The following is a 22,725-nucleotide window of genomic DNA, read 5'->3' on the forward strand; positions in this document are numbered from 1 at the left end:
CCACAACTTGTCCTGAGTGAGCATTGTCATCAGCTGGAATCATGAAATATTCCCAGGATGCAATACTACTGTCCCATTAATTGCCTCAAGTCTGGTGGTGTTTGAGTGGAAGAGAAAACCTCAATAATGCGAACCATGTGGAGATGAGCTATGGTCTCATGGTTGACTAAGATTTTCTCTCACTATACATTTATTTGCTTCAATGACAGCCATTGAAAGAGAGAACAATGAAGATAGTTATGGCAGAAATTATTTTTAAGCAGTGGACCCCGTAAACCTACTTCTAATTTTCTTTGTTTTGGTAAGGACACTACTTCGGCTACCCAAGTTTGATGTCTAGCTACCACCTTTAAGATTTAACCAGAACTCACACACCCTTTCTCTGTTGAAATGCATTACCAACTCTTGTTGTACATCTGTAACATCTTTCCATCCATCCATTTCCTTTTACTAAATAGCTACCGCCTAATTCAGAACCTCATCACCTTTGTCCTAGATTATTGCAAAAGCCTCCATCTTAATCTCTCTTCATTCAATATTTCCTCTTCCAATTTCTTCTCTCCTCAGCTTCCAACTGATATTCCTAAACACAGTTCTTGTCATGTGACTCCCTTGCTTAAGAAACTTCAGTGGCTCCCTATGACTGCTAGGAAAATTATAAACTAGGCATGTCTTTTAAAGCCCTTCACAATCTGATTCTAATTTATCTTTACAAGCTAAATATGTATTATTCTACTTCACAAAGTCTATGATTCTGCCAAAATGGCCTATTTACTTTCTTTCCATAAATAATTCTCCCTCTCCCAGACTTTGTACAGTTATCTCCTCTGCTGGCAATGCTCTCTTTTCTCAACTTGATTGCTTGGAACCCTGAGTTCTCCTCAAGGCTGATCTTGAGCGTCACCCCTTGTTTTATTCTCCTACTTTTTTTTTGTACCACAATTCTTATACCCTGAAAATTACCTCTTGTGTTACATTTACTTTACTGAACATATATCATTTCCTCATAGAAGAAGGTAAATTTCTTGAAAGCAAGGAAGTTGCTTGTTTTCTCCTCCATTTCCTGCTCCAAGGATATTTCAGAATGTTTACCTGAACTGAAAATTGTCTGGTTTGTCTCTTTTCCTAACTTTTTCTGACTTTTCTAACTTTTTCTAAAATTCAACCAGAGTCACTGGCCCTCCTTGGACCTTGCTAGCCCCTGGCTTGTTTTTTGGCTTCCAGATTTCAGAGTCTCTCCCAAACAAGACAATACATTTCACTCTTCTCTTGTGGCTGTTCTAATGAAATAATTGAGTCACAACCAAAGGGCAGCTTTTTTTTGTGTGTGTTTATTTGCAAGGGAAAAGATAATACATAAGATAAATAATACATCAACTGAAGATGAACAAAAATAAATTTAAAACAGAGCGGATGTTATTTAACTTCTAAACTACTTTGTTATAAGATACCCAGGTTGACCTCCATACCATGATGATTTATTGGAGTAGAACTTAAATGGAAAACTTTCAGTTCTAAAGAAACATAATATTATAATATATTGAAGGTACAACTAGGGCACAAAGAAAATTCTGTCTTTGTAGTTCTAAGAGTTAAAAACCAAATAAACCAAAAAGAACAAATTTGGAGGGGACTATTACAACTGGCTCGTGCTTCAGGGTCAATGAAAAATCACTTGGAGAGCCCAGAGAGCATAATTCTTGAAGTAAAATGCCTCAAAAGACCTATATACTATCTGAGTCAATTCTAGGTAAGGAACAGAAGGTCCTTTTATTTATACCTTAGGCCACAGTCATACTTGGAAGTGTGAGGACAAATAGAAAATTTGGACAAAGTTGTAGCTGTTATCTGAACTCAGTAAATAACAAATAAAGAATTTTATCCTCTCTACCTACAGCTAGAAAAATTATACTGAATTTACGTGTGTGTGTGTGTGTGTGTGTGTGTGTGTGTGTGTGTGTGTGTGTATAGGTAGGAGATTTACACATGTTTCCTAATATAGATCTGATAGTTATCTGGAAAATACAGGGTCTTACTGAAGAGATTTAATATCCTTTACCATAGAACCATAGAAGAGACAATAGATGAATGTGCTAATATAATGGAAAACAAGGAAGAAGGGGATAGAACTTGTTATTTCTCATAGATAGTGTGGGTAAGAAAAAGAGTATGCAAACTTAGAAGAAGGGGAGAGAATTGGGCATGAGATGATTGTTCAGTCTTATCTGATTAGGAAAGAGGAAAATTGAACATACATGTTTACACAAAGAAATATAGCAAAATCAAGAGTAAATCAAACAGTTGTCATCAAGGGATGAGATGGAAGATATATTTGCCAAGCAAAGCCAACTTCAGCTTGGGAGAGGAGATCTTGAAGTGACATCAAAAGGAGCAAAAAAAAAAACAAAGCAAAGAAGTGAAACATAAAGGAATAACCTTCATTTGGAGAATGGCTGAACCAATTGTGGCAAAAGAAAGTCATGAAATATTGTTGTGATATAAGACCAAAGAGGTGATTCTGGAGAATTTTGAGAAGACATATGAAATAATAAAGAATAAAAAGAGCAGAACCAGGAAGCAAATGCTTACTATTACAACATTTTGAGTTTTTTTCCATGTCCTTTATTATTGAAGAAGACCCAAAATGACATCACTATGTTTGAGAACAAATTACAGTGTGTCCAACTGTGACTGAGCAGACCAATAGTGATGCAGGAAAATGATGTAGAGAGATTGCAAATTAGCAGAAACAAAATCTTTCAAATGTGTGGAGGTGCCTATTCTTGAGATTTTGCCTCCCTTGAACATTGTTGGTTGTATCCTGCCTCACCTTGACCCTGTTGTATCTTATCCTCCATTTCCACCTTGACTTTGGCCTGGACGCTGGCAGGAAGGAAATGATGTGTTAAAATTGGACATCAAGTACCTTGAGACAGGAAGGACCAGCATGTAGATTACCACTGGAAGTTCCTGACTCTGAGGTGAAAGACACACCCCAAGCACCCCCTCTGTCCAGCCTACACTGGAGGAGTGTTTAACAGGAAAAGCCACCCCTTCAAGGTTTCTTGCTTCTGGCAGCCTCCCATCTTGGAGCTCCATGGGCTTCACCATGTGGCCTAGTTAACCCAAGCCTCATGCTGCCTGACCTTTTGTTTCTCTCTCTCTCTCTCTCCCCCCAAACTTCAGCTGAGCCTGCCAGCTGACCTGCCAAATTCATAGGACTTTTCCTTAAACTCTTATTAATCTGTACCTATCATTTTCTTATGTCTTGTAACTTCTTTTAATAAATTTTTATTTTCTTTCCACCCTCACTTTCCTGAGTCTGAATAATGATTCTTCATAGGCAGAACTGAACTCAAATAGCCAGCAGCTACAATATGAACTCAGAATGTGCTACCAAAGATTAGTCACAAATAGTCCATGTGAACACCTGGGGTGTTTACTCTAAACTCATATATGTCACATTTCCTTTAAGCTACTTCATTTCTACCTTCCTCATAGAGTGCAGCACCCTCACCATGAGGGCATGCCTTGCTGGGTGGTTTTGTGTCAGTGATTCCCATGTTGTACAATTAATTCTAAAATTCTTCAGAGAAAGCTTCAGGGTGTCCCAGTATTGCTTCTTTTGTCCCACTTGTGATCGCTTGCTCTATGTGAGTTCTCCATTCAATAGTCTTTTTTGGCAGGCATATTTTGAAAGTTTAAGAATGTTGATATAAGCAATAACTATCAATGATTCCAGAGGACCAGTGATGAAGTATGTCCTCGAGTCCTAAAAAAAAGTGATAAAATAAAAGTGTAGAGTCATAAATTTTCAGTCGAGACCACCCTATAGATTTGTTTTGTTTCAGTTTGCTTCTTAAAGTCTTCTTGACTTCTTCCTTCTCTCCTCTTCTTCCTTCCCCACTTCCTTCCCTCTCTTGTAGCCCCTTTACAATTCACTCAAATTGGAAGAAGAGCAGCCCATAATTGGTCTATTTCCACTACTTATTAACCCAGAAGTATAGACCTTCTCTATTTTTGACCTGATTCAATGATTCCTTCTCTAGATAGCAGAATTCCTCTTGCCCACCCTTTTCCTTCCATCCTATTCCTGGATGTCAGCCATATTGGTGCCAGACTTAGTGAAAACACCACATCACCTTTAGTCCAATGGAGATCAGAACCCCCAGGTCAAGAGCGCCAGTAGCCTTGGCTTCCCCAAAAGCAGAGATTACAAGCATATATTACCACATTTAGTATTTATGGGGGGGGGGGAAGCTTTCTACTGGATGTAGAACATGAAGTGAATATGGAAGGAAGTCATTGATTCTAAGAAAGAGAGGTGAGGCGAGATTGTCTTCCCTGGATAAGAGGGATAATTTTTGTATAAGCAAAACTGCAATAAATGGAATTCTGAGTTCAGAGGAGAATTAACAGACTAAGTGGTCTTGAATATAGAATGCATGGAAAGGAAAAGGTATAAAGGATAAACTTACTATCTTGCTATTTTATCTAGGGCTAACTCTGACCCTGGAGAATCAACATCCAGAGAAAGCTTATCTGCAAATGATCTGAGCTCATGTAAGCATTTGATTTAACTCCAAATATTAGGACATTCTCAAGGTCACTGGTAAATACATAATACCCCAGTACATTGCTTAGCTGTGGCAACCTTTAGCTTTTAATCATTCTCCGAGAGTGATTCACTGTTTTAGCGGTATCTCCCTATCCTAGTTATACTAAAATTTGAGTGATTGAAAACTCTTTCTCTGCGCTATAATGAGATTTAGCCACTCTATTGCTGGTCTGCTCAGGGATCTGTTTTATGGAGCCCAGGTGATATTGGCTAATACATTTACTTGTTTGTTCAATTTGAAAGGTCAGCTGATTAGAGTTGAAACAGCTGTTACTAGATGTTTAATTCATGTGTCAACAAACCTCTCCAAGCTGACTGCTTTTCAATTGTCACAGTCCATTATGGGAGAGCTAAGGAGTCTGTATTTCTAAGAACTCTGAGAAATAGGTTGCATCATTCATTCGACATTTATTGCTCGCTTTGTACAAGACACTGTCCTGGGTTAGGAGACAGGAATACATAAGAATATAGGATCTAGAACTTGTTCTCAAGGAGATTGCTGTCTGAAAGGGGAGGGGGAGCACATACATATATAAATAAAACATGAAAGCAAATGAGATAAAACAATGAGAGTTATGGGCAAAGGGCCATGTGAAACCTGAAGATGCCAGGGAAACCCCTTTATGGCACAGTTAGCAATTGAAATGTACCTTGAAATAACAGATGGAAATGGGGAGAAGGAACAAATGAGACCTGAGGAATAATGTGAGCAAGATTGGGGAGAGTCAGCTTAGAAAAGGGAACATAAAGTTGTTCAGTTTGACTGGATCTAGAGCTGGACAAGTGGATGAACACAGAATGTCATAAACTTGAAACATTCAGTAAGCAAAGGAGAGTCACTGAAATGATAGAGGGGGTTACATTTTTTACTTTAGAAAAAAAATGAAATGATCAGAATAGTGTTTTTACAAAGATTGATCTGGCATCCATGTGAGGGATGAATGTTAGATGGAAGGCAGGAAGGCTGATTACAAGTGACTGTTACAATGAGCTAGAAGTGAAAGCAGCTAGGTAGTAAGTAGAAGAAATACAATGTTGACCTGAGAATCATGAAAGCCCACCTTTCAAATTTCCTAAAATGATTACTAATTCTGTGACCTGAGGCAAGCCATACAACCAATGAATGCTGAAGTTTTCTCATCCATAAAACTGGTTAATGATAGCATCTTTAGATGCTAGAATCAAATGATATAAATTGTAAAGTGTTTTGCAAATTCCAAAATAATTTTAATACTAGCTGTTATAAAGAGATGAATATTCAAACAAGGATGTTTTTAATGGGAATTGAGAGAAGAGAACAGAAGTGAGAGCCATAGTGAAAAGATTTGTTTTTGTAATATTAAGGAGAGAAAAAGTCAAAGCTGACTAAGCTTTTGTGCATAGATGACAATATGATAAAAAGAGACAAGATAGGACAGAAAGGAGGCAAGTTTAGTAGAAGGGGAGAGAAGTTTAGTTTTAGAATATTAAATTTAAGGTACTTGTGAGCCATTGAAGTTGAAATTTGCAATAGTCAGTTGGAAATATGGTCTCTGGAGAGTTTTTGGGAGGTGGAGAATAGTGAGGAGCCATTTACTTAGAAGTGACAATTTAAAGTCATGGGAGTGGAAAGGGCCAAAGACAAATATAATAGCCAGATTATTTTCTTTTTCACAACCTTCAGAATTTCTGAGTATTATTAAATTTTCTTGTTTGAGTTGTCCTGATCAATTACTTCTGGTCTATATTACTTCTAAATAATTTTTATTTGTCCGTTTCTGAGTTTGCTGTTTGTCTTTGGTGATAACCTCTTTTAGCACCAGAGTGACTAAGGGTCAATTACAAGAAGCAAGAAAATCTTTGAAAGTATATATAAAAAGGGAATAATCAATAAGAATTCCATCTGTTTACATTAAGGATATTTTTTTAGCGGCAGTAGGGAAGCTACATCTTCAATTTTTTCAAAAGAAGGAATAATTTCAATCAATACAGATCACTACCTGCTCTCCCATTTAGTTTTGGAGAGTTTGTTATCTGGTATGGAGTTTAAGTGATTTGATTTCAAAAAGTTAACATGTATCCGAGATAGAACTTACCCTGATTTTCCTGTCTTTGGGGGAAGCTTTCTATTCCATATAATCACATGGGCTGAATGCTTCTCAAAGAACATTCCCCCAAAGCATACTAACTTGGAGCTGATGGACTAAAGCTATACTGTGAAGTTATATTGATTAAATTTGACTTATTCTCTATCATAATACTCCTTCATCAAAATTTTACATATACATCAAAGTTATTATATTTATGATTTAAAAAATAAGTTTTGTGAAATGTTGACCTGAATATACTAAAGATTTGAGTTTTGGTCTGCTATATTTATCTTCCCCATTAACATTTACACCTTCATCATCCTGCTCTTTTTTCCTCATTTAGTTAACCAAAATGACACTATTTTTGTTTGCAATCCCAATATGGTGATTGCACTGATAGAGTGGCTAGTTAATTACAATTAAAATGATTTTTAAATTAAAATTTATTATTTGATGACCCATGTTTCTTTTGGAGTCCCTCTAATCTTATTGATTTACAAGGTCAAATGCTAATTTCTAAATAGTCTTTTCCTTGGATTTCACAGTTTGATATTTGAATCATTTTATTTTGATTTACAGAAGAATGCTTTAATTTTACTTGGAAGCTACTCTGAGCATTATATGTGAAATTTATCTTCATTTTTTTTCAAATTCTCATTTTTATAGAAAATTACAAGAAATTTAAATTGGTATTTTGGTATGAAATCTTTCTCAAGACCATCTCCTTAAAATTTTAATGTTGAAGTTTAGTAATGATGACTTATTTGCATTTTGAATTCTTCATGGTTTTTATCTTATAAATCACATCTATAATGGAAGTCTGACATATTTGCAGACACTATCAGCCTGCTTGGATGGCCTCTCTATGTGGAGGACTGCAGGGGCCTCATGACAAATATTTGGGAGTTATATTTGAGAGAATCATAATAGCATGTAGGGAAGTACCTTGATACATGATCAGACATTCTAGAACTGATTCTAGTTGCTTGATCACATGGTTCAGAGGAACTTTTTTTGACTAACTGAATAGCCAAAAGGTTTAAATCAGTTCCTTCCCCACTGTATTCACCTGCACTTTAATTATGTGATAGCATTCACTGAAATATCAGACTACAAAGGAATGGCTATGGGGCTATCTCTTCTGAGATCATGTGTCCCCCTGAACCTCTTTGACCTCATTTATTATTATCTATACATAGGGTCTGCTTTTAGGAGAGAGGGCTACAGCAATGTCCATATATATACATACATATATATATATATATATATATATATATATATGTCTAGTTATCAGATTTTTTCACAGCTTTCACGATTTATAATTATAAAAATTTCTCATCTTAACTTGTCCTTTAGATCAATATGTCTTTTTAATTACATTTTTTCACAGTTTCATGATTTATAATTATTAAATTTTCTCATCTTAATTGGTCATTTAGATCAATTATTTTTCTCTATTAAACAGTTTCTTGTTTGCTCCTTTCTGAGTTTGGAATTTGACTTCTATTGTTTCTTCTACTATTTTGTCATTTATTTAAAACAATCCATTTAACTGAATTCATTATTTTGTTAATTTTATCAATAAATATTTTTGAAGTGTATACTTTCATAATTAACTTGTCCTGAGATTTCTTATTTGTATTCAGTTCCTTCTTTATTTCATTTTTTGATCTTTTTGTGCTAATTTTAACTTGATTCCATGAGTGTATTTAACAATAATTTTATTAGCTTGATTCTACTTTGGGTATTAAGTATATTTTTCTTCCTAGGTTATCATCTTAATAATTTTTACTTTTGCTGTATTAGAGTGCCATTTTTGTTTGTTGATTTCCTGGAGGGATTTAATTTTTTTTATTTGAGAATTTCTAGTATTTTTTGGGGGGTCTTCTAATGCTGTTTTTTTTGAGGTTATTATGATAGACTCACTTATGACTTCTCATTCCAGTCATCTTTCTGAAAGTTTTTGAGACATAAGAAGGTAACTATGAAAGTGAAGTATCATGTAGCAAAGGGAATAAAACCATAGAGGAACTAAATTAATTATTTTAGGTAGATCAAGACTCACTCTGGTTCAAAATTGTTCTGAACTAGAATTTTTAAATGAAATTCCTCCAAAGTCAATAAAACTCTCTTTGGTTAAATCTATCTGAAAAATCTTAGTGTTTCTTTCTTAGTTCAAGGTGAAATAGTCTTTTGTTGTTATTCAGTCATGTCCTATTCATTGTGACCAATTTTGGATTTTCTTGGGAAAGCTACTGGAGTGATTTGTTATTTCCTTCTCTAGTTCATTTTCCAAATGAGGAAACTGAGTCCAACAGGGTTGTGATTTACCCAGGAACACACAACTAGGAAGTGTCTGAGGTCAGATTTGAACTCAAGAAGATGAGTGCTCTTGATTCAGGACAGACACTGTCCACTGTACCACCCAGCTTCCTCTGGGGCATTAACTAAAAGGTATCTGTAACTAATAGTTGAATCTTTATGTAACCCACATTTTCCTTTATAAGAGCTGCTGAATGACCTTGTCAAAAAATCATTGAGTTTCATTTATAAAACCAAGCAGGTAAGAAGAAGAAAGTCTATTACCTGATCTTCTTAAATCCTCCCATACCTGATAATGTCATGGTTACCTGTGGTTAACTTTTGATTTTTTGGTTTCACCCAGACTTTCTCTACTAGTCAGGATTTCCTAGTAGGAAGAGGTTTCTCACCAAGGGGATTATCTACCCTTACACCATAAAGATTCATTGAAAAGGCATACTAAATGTTGTATTTCTTTACTAATCAGACTAGTAGCTTTGAGATAACATTTGCATGTTTTGATGATCATTCACTGATAACTATTGCATTACCCTGTCCATTATGGGTAAGAAAGATGATCTGAACAGTGTGCATACTGCAGTCTTAGAACATTAGTGGTTTATTTGATAAGATCAAAGTGTCAGATAATCAGTATCAATTGATTAATCTACTAATCTATTTTACTTTTGAGCAGATTTAGACTGATTCTTTTATTATAAAATGATTATGAACAGCTTGTCTGAGATCTTTATGGACTGCAAGTTTTTCTGATGGCTTATAAATCCTGAGTAATTCAAGGGCTTAATCCATTTTGAGAATCTCTACACCTTCCTAGGAATTTTCTGGATTTTTCTTTCTAAGCATTTTTTTTTAATTAGCAAGGGATGAGTACAGACCTCCATCTGAATATCTTATGTGTTTTAGCAATCCAGTAGAGACATGTTCTCTATGTTTCAGGAGTCCAAGGGAGTTTGCACAAAAAAAAGGTTGTTGTTGTTTTTTTCCCCCTATGAAAGTAAGGATATGAATTCTTTTCAACTCTAGATTATTGTTGCTTGATATTCTATTGGGATCAAACTTTCTCTCTTGGGGGGACCCTCAAATTTGATTTTACTTTTTATTATCTTTGAGTGGGGCAGGTCTTTGCAGGCATTGAAGCAGGAAAATTATTCAAAAAGGACATATATTGATATTGAATTGGATATAGATATAGATATAGATATAGATATTGATATAGATATAGATATAATTGGATATTGGATATATATAGTAGTGAATTTAATCCTCAGGCACACACATTGAACCCTTTTGAGACATGGCTAATTTGGGGGAATTGAATTGTTCCACATTCACTTTGTTGAGAACCTTGAGTATAAAGCAATGATGATATGCTTAAAAGGAGAATTAATGCTTAAAAGTCATTAGCGAAATTTCCAGAACTGAAACTATGGACTGAAGCACCTAAATTGATTTTCTGTTGTTTTTGCCCCTCTTTCAACTAGGGATGACTGAAAGGCAGCGGTGGTGTCTCTTTTTGTACCCAACTGTCCCTGTCCCATTTTTATCCATCTTTGAAAGACAAATTTATAGGTAAGAATTTCAAGCCAGATCTGGCCAGTGAAATGAGAAGATAGGACAGTCTAAAGGGGAGGAAATAGTAAAGAATTTGAATGAGGAAGAGCAAAAAGCAAGAGGCCAAGATTACCTGGAAGGTGATTTGATTCATAGTGCTGCTGGGTCAATGAAAGCCTTTTAACTAATGAAATTGAATCAGACATCTCTCAGGTAGAGAAGATCTCAGTACATTTGACTTAGTTATTTATATCCTAGAAGAAGTACAAACAGAAGCATCAAGAAGAGTAAGTATATATAGCTTAAGTGTCTGTAACTAAAACTTGTGCAATTTTCCCTTATTACTTTCTTCCAGTTTCTAAGTTCAGATTGGGTGTAATAGATTCTCCACGTTTTCAATCATCTCAGTATTTTCTCTCCAATTTCAAAGTTGAGTAGGAGAGATGATTTTCTATTACTTATTGTTCCAAATTTCAGTCTAAGGTTATTGATTTCCCTGATCCCAATCCCATTCTGGAATAGTCTATTTTTTTGTTCCACTCTACCCATACTTGATTTTATTATCTACAGTCTCCTTTAGACAGTTATTCTTGTGAGTATAAATGTGACTGAAGAAAAAAATAGTATGTGATTAATCTTTCATCTTATACTGATTTTATGTGTGTGTGTGTGTGTGTGTGTGTGTATTTGCTGATGACTTCAGCATCTCTCCTTATAGCCTTTTTCTTGTTTACCTCCTTACCTGATGATACACTGATCACTTTGTTCTAAGTACGCCACCTCATGCCAAATTTTATACTAGTGAAGTCTTGTAAAGCATAAATAGCCTATGAATTTTCAGTTTGAAATAGGGGTTATAGGTCAGATGAAATACAAATACTTTCTGGTTTCTTGAGCAGAGCAGAATAAAGAGAATGTTGATATAAAAATAGAAGATATATTTACAACATAATGCAAAATCTTGGCTTTAGTTTTTTTTTCTTCTAGCAGTTAAGAATAGAATTATCTTGGGCTTTGGAAATAACATGTGGTTGGTTTTATACATTTACATTCCATGATAGTGAAACACTGGAGAGAAATGATTTTTTTTTTTTATCGCTACAGCATAAAGCAGGGGGAAAAATAAAAGGAAGGGAAATTTCTACCAAGTACTCATATGTATACAGATAGATTCTAATTAATGTAAGTAAGGAATCTCCTGAAATGGTATATGTATTCAAATTCACATTATTTGAAGTTATAATTCTGTAAAATATGGTAATTGATTCCAACTCAATGGAAATATGTAGTAAGAATTCAAATAATAAGCCCACTTTAAGTAATTCATTCTTTTCCCTAATAATAACCCAGATATTTGCCTGTGTCTGCATATGTTTGTGAATGACCTTATATATATTAGATGCTTCAGAGAGGAATATGATTCCACTAAGTTTGGACAAATGTCATATGCTTTTTATCTTTGCATATTCAGCATTGTCGTATGGATTCGATCCAATTAAACAAATATTTGCTGAATATCTTGTGTGTATAGATAACATTGAGCAAGACCTCTTAGAATACAGAAACTTTTGTAGGAGTTTATGGCAGAGAGAACTTGCTGGACAATGTTAACCTATTTTAATAACTTCATAGAATAAAAAGAGACCTTGAAAGATGTCTGAGATGGTATAGGCATGAAAAGAAGAAAAGGGTTTTAAGGTATGAGTAACTGACTAATCAGCAAGCATTTCTTATATTTGAGGCACTTGCTAATTTCTAGGGAAACAAAGATGAAAGTTAAACAACTTCTCTCAAAGACTTTATGTTCTAATTGGAGATAAAACACATATGAAGACACAGAGGCAGAAATGTTCATGATTTTTTCAAGAATAGCAAGTAGACTGTGCTATTTGGAGCAAAGTATCCAAAACCTGAATGGAAAATCATTGGAGTGAAATTTGTAAAAATAAATTAGGTCAGATTGTAGGTCTTGAATTCTTAACTATAGGGTTAGGATACTATGCTTCAGTTCAGATGGGGAATTAAAAAAATGATAATAACTATTCAATTTCAGAGAAAATTACATCTCTGTATTACCTAAGGAGTAAAGGGAACATTGGCATCTTTTGTGGCCTCTTTCCCCATCCCCCAATTCAAGTCTCTTTTGAATAATCCCTGGCTAGGCACTAGTTTCTCAATTCTGCAGTTCTGTCATGGATTAGAGATTTGATTCTTTTCTACCCTGTTAGTATGTGTTGATTTCTTATCTTAATTCGGAATTCTGGGAATTGTTCAACCTGGCTTTCTTTATATCCTATTGAAAATAATTTCTACTTCATAGAATATCAAAGTTGAAAAGAACTTATCATTTACTCCAACCTGTGGCTGAGCAATTGTTAATCATCTAAAATCAAGGATCAATTGAATAGAGATGAGGAAAGTGAGCTAAACAGGCTTAAGTAACTTGCTCAGGATCATAAAGCTAGTCAGTTTAAGACTGGGTTTGAACTCAGGAAAAATCTTAATGACTTTGGACCGCCGCATCACTGAGTTGTCACTCTGTATAGTAGAGATGGTTAATGAAATTGACTAAAATTTAAGAAGTAATTATTTTTAAAAAATGCTTTGGGGAAAGAGAATATGAAAGAACTTTATGTGTTTTATAAGTAGATATTTGCCCTTAGAAAGCTTACATTCAAGCTTACAATTCTGAGAAATTCTTGAGAATATTTCAAACTTTTCCCAGTTATTTTCCTAAAAGTTACACACACACACACACACACACACACACACACATACACACACACAGATGTATATGTGTGTGTTTGTAATATGAGCAGATGGATACATATGTATCTATGCATATAAGAAGGAAATTTCCAATCCTGTAGTTCATGTCTCAAGATCACACAGCTAGGTAGTTAAGTGTCAGAGGCTGAATTTGAACTCAGGTCTTCCTGACTGCAAGGCCAATGCTCTATCCACTGTACCACCTAGCTTCCCCCTCTATACTTCTTAATCTCTGGGCTCTGTAAAAATTCCTTCTTCCATTTCCATAGCAAAGGAAACAAGTTAACCAATTTTCTAAGATTTGTAGGCTCTGGCCATATGGAAATATATCTGGGACTCAAAATCCATTTGCAGAAGACTCCTTTTTGGTGGAGATTAAGTGCTTCATGTGAGTAGAGTTTGTAAGAGTTTGAGAGAAGTGAGATCCTGATCTAGCTTCTAGCTCTGAGAGAAAAAACATGGTTTCACTTTTTTTTTCAGGGAGAGGTCTTCTCAGGGAGAAGAAAATTTTGGGGAAAAAGCCCACAATTAGAGGAGAAACATGTCAATCATATCCTTATCCCTAGCTAACTACAAATACTGGCAGGAATCCTCCCTTGAAAACTCTTCTAATTAGTTGAGCTAAGATATCTTACTCCCATATTAATTCTGATATCTGTTTGAGGATGAATTGAATACATAGTTAATTTTCCATTCTCTATGTGTGGTATACTTGTGACTAGCATTTTTGAAAAGGGAATTAGGCTTTGGAGATAAAACCTGATCACTAAGAGATAGATCAGAAGATCAGTTTGAACCTAAAAAATCATTTCCCCCAAGCATATAATTCCAGAATAACATCTCTCTGAGGAATCAGAGATGGCCTCAGGGCTCCAATCTCTTGTTTTCACTCCTCAAAGAAATCAAGTCTCTTTTGAAGAAGGATGACAGAAGAAACATTAGAATTATCTCTTCATGATTGCCTGCATACATAGCTAGGTATGTCAGTGTACACATACACACACACACACACACACACACACACACACATAATCTATATTGGCAAAGCACATACCCACATATTGATTTACACACATGGTCTTTAGATACTTGTGGAGATACAAAGAAAACTAATGAAATTAAGCTTTACAAGAACTGTGCAAACAAGGTAACATCTTTGTATTCAGATAGCAGCAGCTTGGCAGTGCCCAACTAGGTTGTTCTTCCCCAGCTTTGCCTAGAGATAGAAGGCAGGGTTCGCCATCCCATGCCACTTCTTCCAGATGACCAGGAGCTGAGAGCCTTTTGACATACTGCTTGCTTCCAGTGAGGCAAGGTAATCTACAGTTACTTGCTGCTTATGGCCAGGGCTACCACTGCACCACAAGCTAAGCCACAGCAAAAGAACTAGGATGTAATAATAAGAAAAGGGCATAATCCAAGTCTTGCAAAGGTAGTGAAGATCAAGTAGCTGCCCCGAATTGACAGTCAATCAAAATTATATGGCCTAATGCGATCCTCTCCTCCTCCCTATCATCCCTCTCTGTCGACTCATTGGTTAGTCTCCAGAATTACATTCTATTTATGAAAATCTACCCCAGCAACAAAGAAAAGAATGAAAGGTTTTCATAAAATATTACCTCACCATCCAGATGGTGAGAATAACCTTCAAAATTATAACTCTTATTGAAGTAACGGTCAGTCTACTTACCATCGAACAAGAGGAGTCTTATGTGCTTCGTTGGAATACAAGGTTTTTCTCATGGGAACAATCTACTGTTCTCCCAGTTAAGATAGTTTTATCACTAAATAGTTAACTAACTAAAAATGCAAGGTCTCTCTCTGAAAATAATCCACTATTTCCCCCTTAACAGAATCGGGAGGGTGCCTGGCTTAGAATGCAAGTTGTCTCTCCCTCTTTCTTCTAAGAATAGTCTAAGAGTTATAGCCTGTCTTTGTTTTAATGATTTTTAACCCTGAGAGGACTTCACTAGGAATATTAACTCTTAAAAGGGAATGTCCCACTCAGGATGAAATGATGTGGTTTTTGAGATGGCAAAATGTGAACAACCTAAATCAGACCAAATTAAAATTTAATAGGATTTATCATTTGCCATGAAAATCCAGAACCCACAGCAGGAAATTATTTTATTCTTATTTCAAAAGGGACCTTCAATGACTTTTCTCCTAATATATTTGTATATTTACAGTGAAAATTTTAGAGCATATCTACCTCAGGAATGAGAACCACAGAGCAGACAAACTGAGAAGAATAACTTTACTGGAAATACCTAGCTAAAGCTTAGGATATTTCTTATTTTAAATGGAAACATTTAAGTCTTTCCCTAAAGGAAGAGGATAGTCTATTTTGCCTTGATACAGAACCCTAAATGTATTATTTCTAGCACAAAAAAGCCTTAAAATGCACTAAAGCTGAGCTCTGAGTATAAAATCATAGCATTTTAGAAGAGGAATGAATCAGAGATCATCCAGAAATTTCATCAAAATAACTCTTGGTTGGTACAATTGTTATCCCCATTCCATTGACGAATAAACCATTCTTCTCTCCACAAGGTATATTCTACCACAGCTGGTAGTGGAAAGAGAGGGATCTTATCTTCAAGTATTTTTTTTTTGAGGGAGGGAGAGTTCTAGCACAGCAGGCAGGAGAATTGCAGAATGTGTCTAGATGTCGATCTGGTCAGCTTGGTTAGTCTGGAAGACCAGGGCCATGAGCCCCATATTGTCAGCCGAGTCTCCATGTTTCCAGTCGAGTCCCCTCTCCCCAGCCCTGTGGGGGAAAGGGATGCTTCCCAGAACAAGCACAGTAACAGCCCCCCTACCCTCCTTCCCCCCAGGCCCAGGTGTGGGCAGCAGATCTCTCTCAGTAGAATAAGGAGATTAAGTATATAGCTCAAGGGCCCAGCCCACATTGTAGGAGGATAATCTTGACCCTGTGCAAACCCCAAGGTCCCCACCCCCAATACCCTCAGGCCTAGGGAGAGGGCTACAAATCAAAGTCACGGACACTCCAGAGAAAGCAACCAGCACTCCCTACTGACCAACCCATTTGGAATTACTAAACCCAGTGAGAAAAGCCTCTAGGGATTTCAACACCAAAGATCTGTGAACCAGCCCCTTCCCCCCAGCACAAGATCCTAGGAAAATGAAGAAAAGCCAGTGAGAAAGGGGCCATCAAAAGCTACTTTAAAACAAAGATCCTAACTCAGTGAGATCAAGAACTTCTAAGGAGAATATAAATTGGACTCCAGCCCAGAAAGACTTCTTAGAAGAGATTAGGAAGGAATTTAAAAGTCAATTGGAAAAACTGAGAAAAGAAACTCAGGAGAAAATTAACATCTTGCAAGAAGAAAACACATTTTTTGAAAATACAATTTTACAAGTACAAAAAGGAAATAATTCTCCCAAAGACACAAGTGGGCAAATGGAAAAATAGAATTGACCAATTGGAGGAGTTATATAAGGTAAATGAAAATCCTTCCCTTAAAAAAAGAATGGAATCTATGGAAACTAATGACTTCATGAGACAATAAGCATCTGTTAATCAAAGCCAAAAAATAAAAAAAAACAGAAGAAAATGAAAAAAACCTCATGGGCAAAACCACTGACCTAGAGAATAGATCCAGAAGAGAAAGCCTAAGAATCATTGGGTTTCTTGTAAACATTGAGGATAAAAAAAGCTTGGAAAATATTTCTGGATTTAGTGATGGAAAATTGCCTTGATATCATGGAACCAGAGGGCAAAATTGGTATTGAAAGAATACATCAATCCCCTCCTGAAATGGATGCCCAAATGAAAACACCAAGGAATATTGTAGCCAAATTCCAAACTATCAGATAAAAGAGAAAATCCTGAAATCAGCCATAAAGAAACAATTTAGATACCAAAGAGCCACAGTAACATTACACAGGACCTGGCTGCATCCACATTAAGGGATCAAAGGGGCTGGAATGAGATAATCTGAAGAGCCAGGGAGCTTGGAATGCAGCCAAGAATTCACTATCTGGCAAAACTAAGCCTTCCCTTCCAGGGGAACAGATGTACATTTAGTGAAATAGGAGACTGCAAACATTTCCTGATGAGAAGAACAGATAGAAAATTTAGATTTCAAATCAGAGATTCAAGAGACAGATGAAAAAAGAAAGGGGGGGGTGCAGAAACTCTGCTATCCAATAAAATGAAACTCTCCCACCTGGGAGAAAGATTCTCATAACTCTTGAGAGTGTTAACTCTATTAGAGATAATATACTTAGCCAGGAGTAATGGAAACTCATGACTTGTCTGTGACTCTGATAGAATGATTTAAAAACATTATCTCCTTAAAAAGAGAGGACAGTAAAGAGACAGGAGGATGGAAGAGATTGAATTGGGTAAATCACATTTCATGAAGAGGTACAAAGGACCTATTATAATAGAGGGGAAGAAGGGAGGAGATGAGAACTGCCTGAATCTTACTGTCATCAGATTTGGGCTCAAAGAAGGATTAACATACACATACTCATTAAGTTAAGAAACTTATCTTACCTTTCAAGTATTAAAAGGGGAAAGGGAGAAGAAAAGAGGAACCAACAGGAGGAAGGGAAGGAAGAAGAAGGAGCAAAGGGAAATGGGGAATGAAAGGAGAGGGGTATTGGATATAAGGGGGCAAACAGAAGGTGGTATTCAGAAGCAAAATAGTGGGGGAATATGGATAAAATGAAAAAAAGGGGAAAATACAGAGGAAAGATAGCATTGAGGGTGATAAAGAGATAGTAGTTATAACTTTGAATGTGAAAGGGATGAATTCTTCCATAAAAATGTAAGCAAATAGCAGAATGGATTAAATACCAGAATTCTACAATTGCTTACAAGAAACTCATTTGAAGCAGAGAAATATATGCAGAATAAAGGTAAAAGGTTGGAGCAAAATTTATTTTGCTTCAGCTGAAGTGAAAAAGGCAGGGGCAGCAACCCTTAACTCAGACGAAGCAGCTGCTAAAATAGACCTCATTGTAAGAGACAGGGAAGGAAACTATATTTTTCTGAAAAAGGTACCATAGACAATTAAGCAATTTCAATACTAAATATGTATGTATGAAGTGGTATACCATCCAAATTCTTAGAGGAAAAGTTGAATGAGTTCCAGAAAGGTATAGACAGCAAAACTCTTCAAGTGGGAGAACTCAACCTCCCTCTTTGAGATTTAGATAAATCTAGACTGGCCCTTTTTTAAAAATTTTATTTAAGGCAATGGGGTTAAGTGACTTGTCCAAGGTCAGGGCAATTTGCCTGAGGTAGGATTTGAACTCAAGTTCTCTTGACTTCAGGGCCAGTGCTCTAACCACTGTACCACCTAGCTGCCCCTAGATTTAGATAAATCTAACCATAAAATAAACAAGAAGGAAGTTAAGGAGGTAAATAGAATATTAGAAAACCTAGACAAGGTAGAACTTTGCAAAAATTGAATAGGGATAGAAAGGAATATACTTTTTTCTGCAGTACATGGCACTTACACAAAAATTAACCATATATTAGGGCATAAAAACTTTATAATCAAAGGCAGAAATAGTGAATACTTCCTTCTCAGATCATAATGCCATAAAAATCATGTGCTATAATGGGCCATGGAGAGATAGTACTAAAACTAATTGGAAATTAAATAACCTCATTTTAGATAAATAGTAGATCAAACAACAAATTATAGAAAGAAATAATGATTTTATCCTTGGTAATGACAATAATGAGACAACATACCAAACTTTATGGGATATATCCAAAGCAGTTATTAGGGGGATATATTTTATCCTTAAATGCTTACATGAATAAAATAAACAGGAGAACTAAGCATGCAACTAAAATTTAGAGATAGAATAAATTAAAAACCCCTGATTAAATACCAAATTAGACATTCTAAAAATTAAAGGAGAAGTTAATAAAATTGAAAGCAAGAAAGCCATTGAGCAAATAAATAAAACCAAGAGTTGATTTTATAAAAATATCAATAAAATTTATAAACCTTTGGTTAATTTGACTAAAAAAAGAAAAGGGGCAGCTAGGTGGCACAGTGGATAGAGCACTGGCCCTGTAGTCAAGAGTACCTGAGTTCAAATCCAGCTTCAGACACTTAATAATTACCTAGCTGTGTGGCCTTGGGCAAGCCACTTAACCCCATTTGCCTTGCAAAAAAAAAAAACAAAAAAAAAGAAAAGAAAAGAAGTATTAGTAACATAAATGAAAAAGGTGAACTCACCACCAATGAGGAAAAAATTAAATAATAATTAAGGAATTATTTTGCCCAAGTACATGGCAATAAATTTGATAATCTAAGTGAAATGGATGAATATATACAAAAATATGTTGCCCAGGTTAAATGAATTGAAAATTAAATACCTAACTCTATCTCATAAAAAGAAATCAATCATTATGAAATTACCTAAGAAAAAAATCTCCATGGTAGGATGGATTCACAAGTGAATTCTATCCAGCATTTAAGGAACAATTTTTTCCAATTCTAAATAAACTCCTTGGAAAAACAGGTGAAGAAGGAACTCTGTCTAAATCCATGTATGATACTAATATGGTGCTGATACATAAAAGGAGGAGAGTCAAAACAGAGAAAGGAAATTATAGACCAATTTTCTAATGAATATAGATGCAAAAATCTTAGCAAAGTGATTACAGCAAGTTATCACTGAGATAATATACTATGACCAAGCAGGATTTATCATGGGAATGCAGGGTTGGTTCAGTATTAGGAAAACTGTTGTATAATTGACTATATTAAACCTAACAGAAATCATGTAATTATCTCAATAGATGCTGAAAAAGCCTTTGACAAAATTCTGCACCCGTCCTACTAAAAACACTAGAGAGCACAGGAATAAATGGATTGTCCCTAAGAACAATTAACACTATCTATCTAAAACCATCAGCAAGCATTATATGCAATGGGAATAAGCTAGAGGCATTCCCAATAAGATCAAGGGTGAAACATGAATGCCTGTTATCACTGCTACTATTCAATATTGTATTAGAAATGTTAGTTTTCACAGCAAGAGAAGAAAAATATACTGAAGGAATTAGAATTGGGGAGGAAGAAATAAAACTCTCACTCTTTGCAGATGACATGATGGTATACCTAGAGAATCCTAAAAAATTATCTAAAAACTGCTAGAAACAATTACAATTTTAGCAAAGTTGCAGGATATAAAATATATCTCGTAAATCCTCAGCATTACTAAATATTACTAGCAATGTATAGCAACAAAAACTAGAAAGAGAAATCCCATTTAAAGTAACTTCAGACAAAATAAAATATCTGGGAGTCCACCTGCCAAGGCAGATTCAGAAACTCTATGAAAACAATTACAAAACACTTCTCATGCAAATAAAATCAGATTAAAATAACTGGGCAAACTTCTTTAGATAGGCTGGGTTAATATAATAAAAAAATGACAATTTTACCTAAATTAAAATTATTTAGTGCTTTAACAATCAAATTTCCAAAAAATTCCTTTAATGAGCTAGAAAAATTTGTAACTACATTGATATGGAGAAACAAAAAGTCAAGTATATCCAGGGATTTAATGAAAAAAAGTGCAAAAGAAGGTGCCTTAGCCTTACCAGATCTAAAATTATATTATAATGCATCAGTCATCAAAACTGTCTGGTCTAAGAAATAGAATGGTGAATCAATGGAGTAGACTAGGTGGAAAAAGATAGCAGGAAATAATCATAGTAATCTCTGTTTGATAAAACCCGAGTCCAGCTTCTGGGATTAAGAAGTCTCTCTTCAATTAAAAACTGTTGGGAAAATTGTAAGTTAGTATGGCAGAAACCTGGTTTAAACCAACAACACACACACCATACCAAGATAAGATCAAAATAGGTGCAGGATTTAGACATAAAAGACAATATTATAAGCAAACTAGGAGATCAAGGAGTAGTTTTCCTGTCAGATCTATGGAAAGAGAAGCAGTTTATGACCAAGGAAGAGAAGGAAAACATTATTAAAAACTAGATAATTTTGATTACATTAAATTAAAAAGATTTTGTACAAACACAACCACTATAACCAAGATCAAAAGAAATGTAGTAAACTGGGAAACAGTTTTTACAACTACTATTTCTGACAAAGGACTAATTTCTAAAATATATAGAGAGAAGTGAATCAAATTTATAAAAAAAGTCATTCTATAATTGGCAAATGGTCAAAGAATATGCAAAGGAAATTTGCACTGAGGAAATCAAAACGATCCATAGTCATATGAAAAATTGCTCTAAACCATTACTGAATAGAGAAATGCAAATTAAAGCTTCTCTGAGGCATTACTTCACACCTCTCAGATTGGCCAATATGAACACAAAGGACAATGATCAATGTTGGAAGAGATGTGGGAAATCTGGGTCACTAATACATTGTTGGTGGAGCTGTGAACTCATCCAACCTTTCTGGAGAGCAATTTGGAATTACACTCAAAGGGCAATAAAAATGTGCACACCCTTTGATCCAACAATACTACTACTGGATCTATATCCTGAAGAGATCATGAAAAAGTGTAAAAAAACATCAAAAAATAATCATAGCACCTCTGTTCGTGGTAGCAAAGAATTTGAAATTGAGTAAATATCCATCTATTGGGGAATGCCTGAACAAATTGTGATATATTTATGTTATGGAACACTATTGTTCTATTAGAAAGCAGGAAGGATGGGAATTCAAAGAAACCTGGAAAGACTTGCATAAACTGATGTTGAGCCAGATGAGCAGAACCAGAAGAACATTGTACATCTTAACAGCAACTTGGGGTTGATGATCAACATTAATGAATTTGCTCATTTCATCAGTGCATTAATCAAGGACAATTTTAGGGTATCTGTGGTGGAGAATGCCATCTGTATCCAAAGAAAGAATTGTGGAGTTTTAAAAAAGACCAAAGATTAGTACCTTCAATTTAGAAAAAAAAAGTTGTCTTATGTAAGGGTGTGTTGCATGTGGGAGTACTGTAAAGCTTTATCACCTGGTGTGCTCTGGCACCAGAGCATTATTTAATGAATGATTGTAGAGTGCCACGGGAGTGGGAGTGGATCAGGGACTGGGGAAGATATTTAAGCACTTGTATTTGGTTTAATAATTGGAGATCTAGGAGATTTTGGAGATCTTGGAGATCTTGAAGAACTTTCCACCCTTGTCTCCCTCCCCTTCAACGTTGGCCTGAGTAAGGATAGGCTAACTGGCAAGAACCTAACACTTCTTTAGCAGCTAGTCTAACAGAAACTTAACAAATGGTGCCCAAAAGGGGATACTAATCTGATTGGAATCCAGGATAAGGACCAGCAGATATAAGCAAGGAAAGAAGGGCTTCTAGGCAACATCCTATAGTAAAAAGATTTCAGACAGGTAACAAGTTAGTAAT

Source organism: Macrotis lagotis, chromosome X, assembly GCF_037893015.1.
Source record: "Macrotis lagotis isolate mMagLag1 chromosome X, bilby.v1.9.chrom.fasta, whole genome shotgun sequence".
In the NCBI taxonomy this organism is placed as follows: domain Eukaryota; kingdom Metazoa; phylum Chordata; class Mammalia; order Peramelemorphia; family Peramelidae; genus Macrotis; species Macrotis lagotis.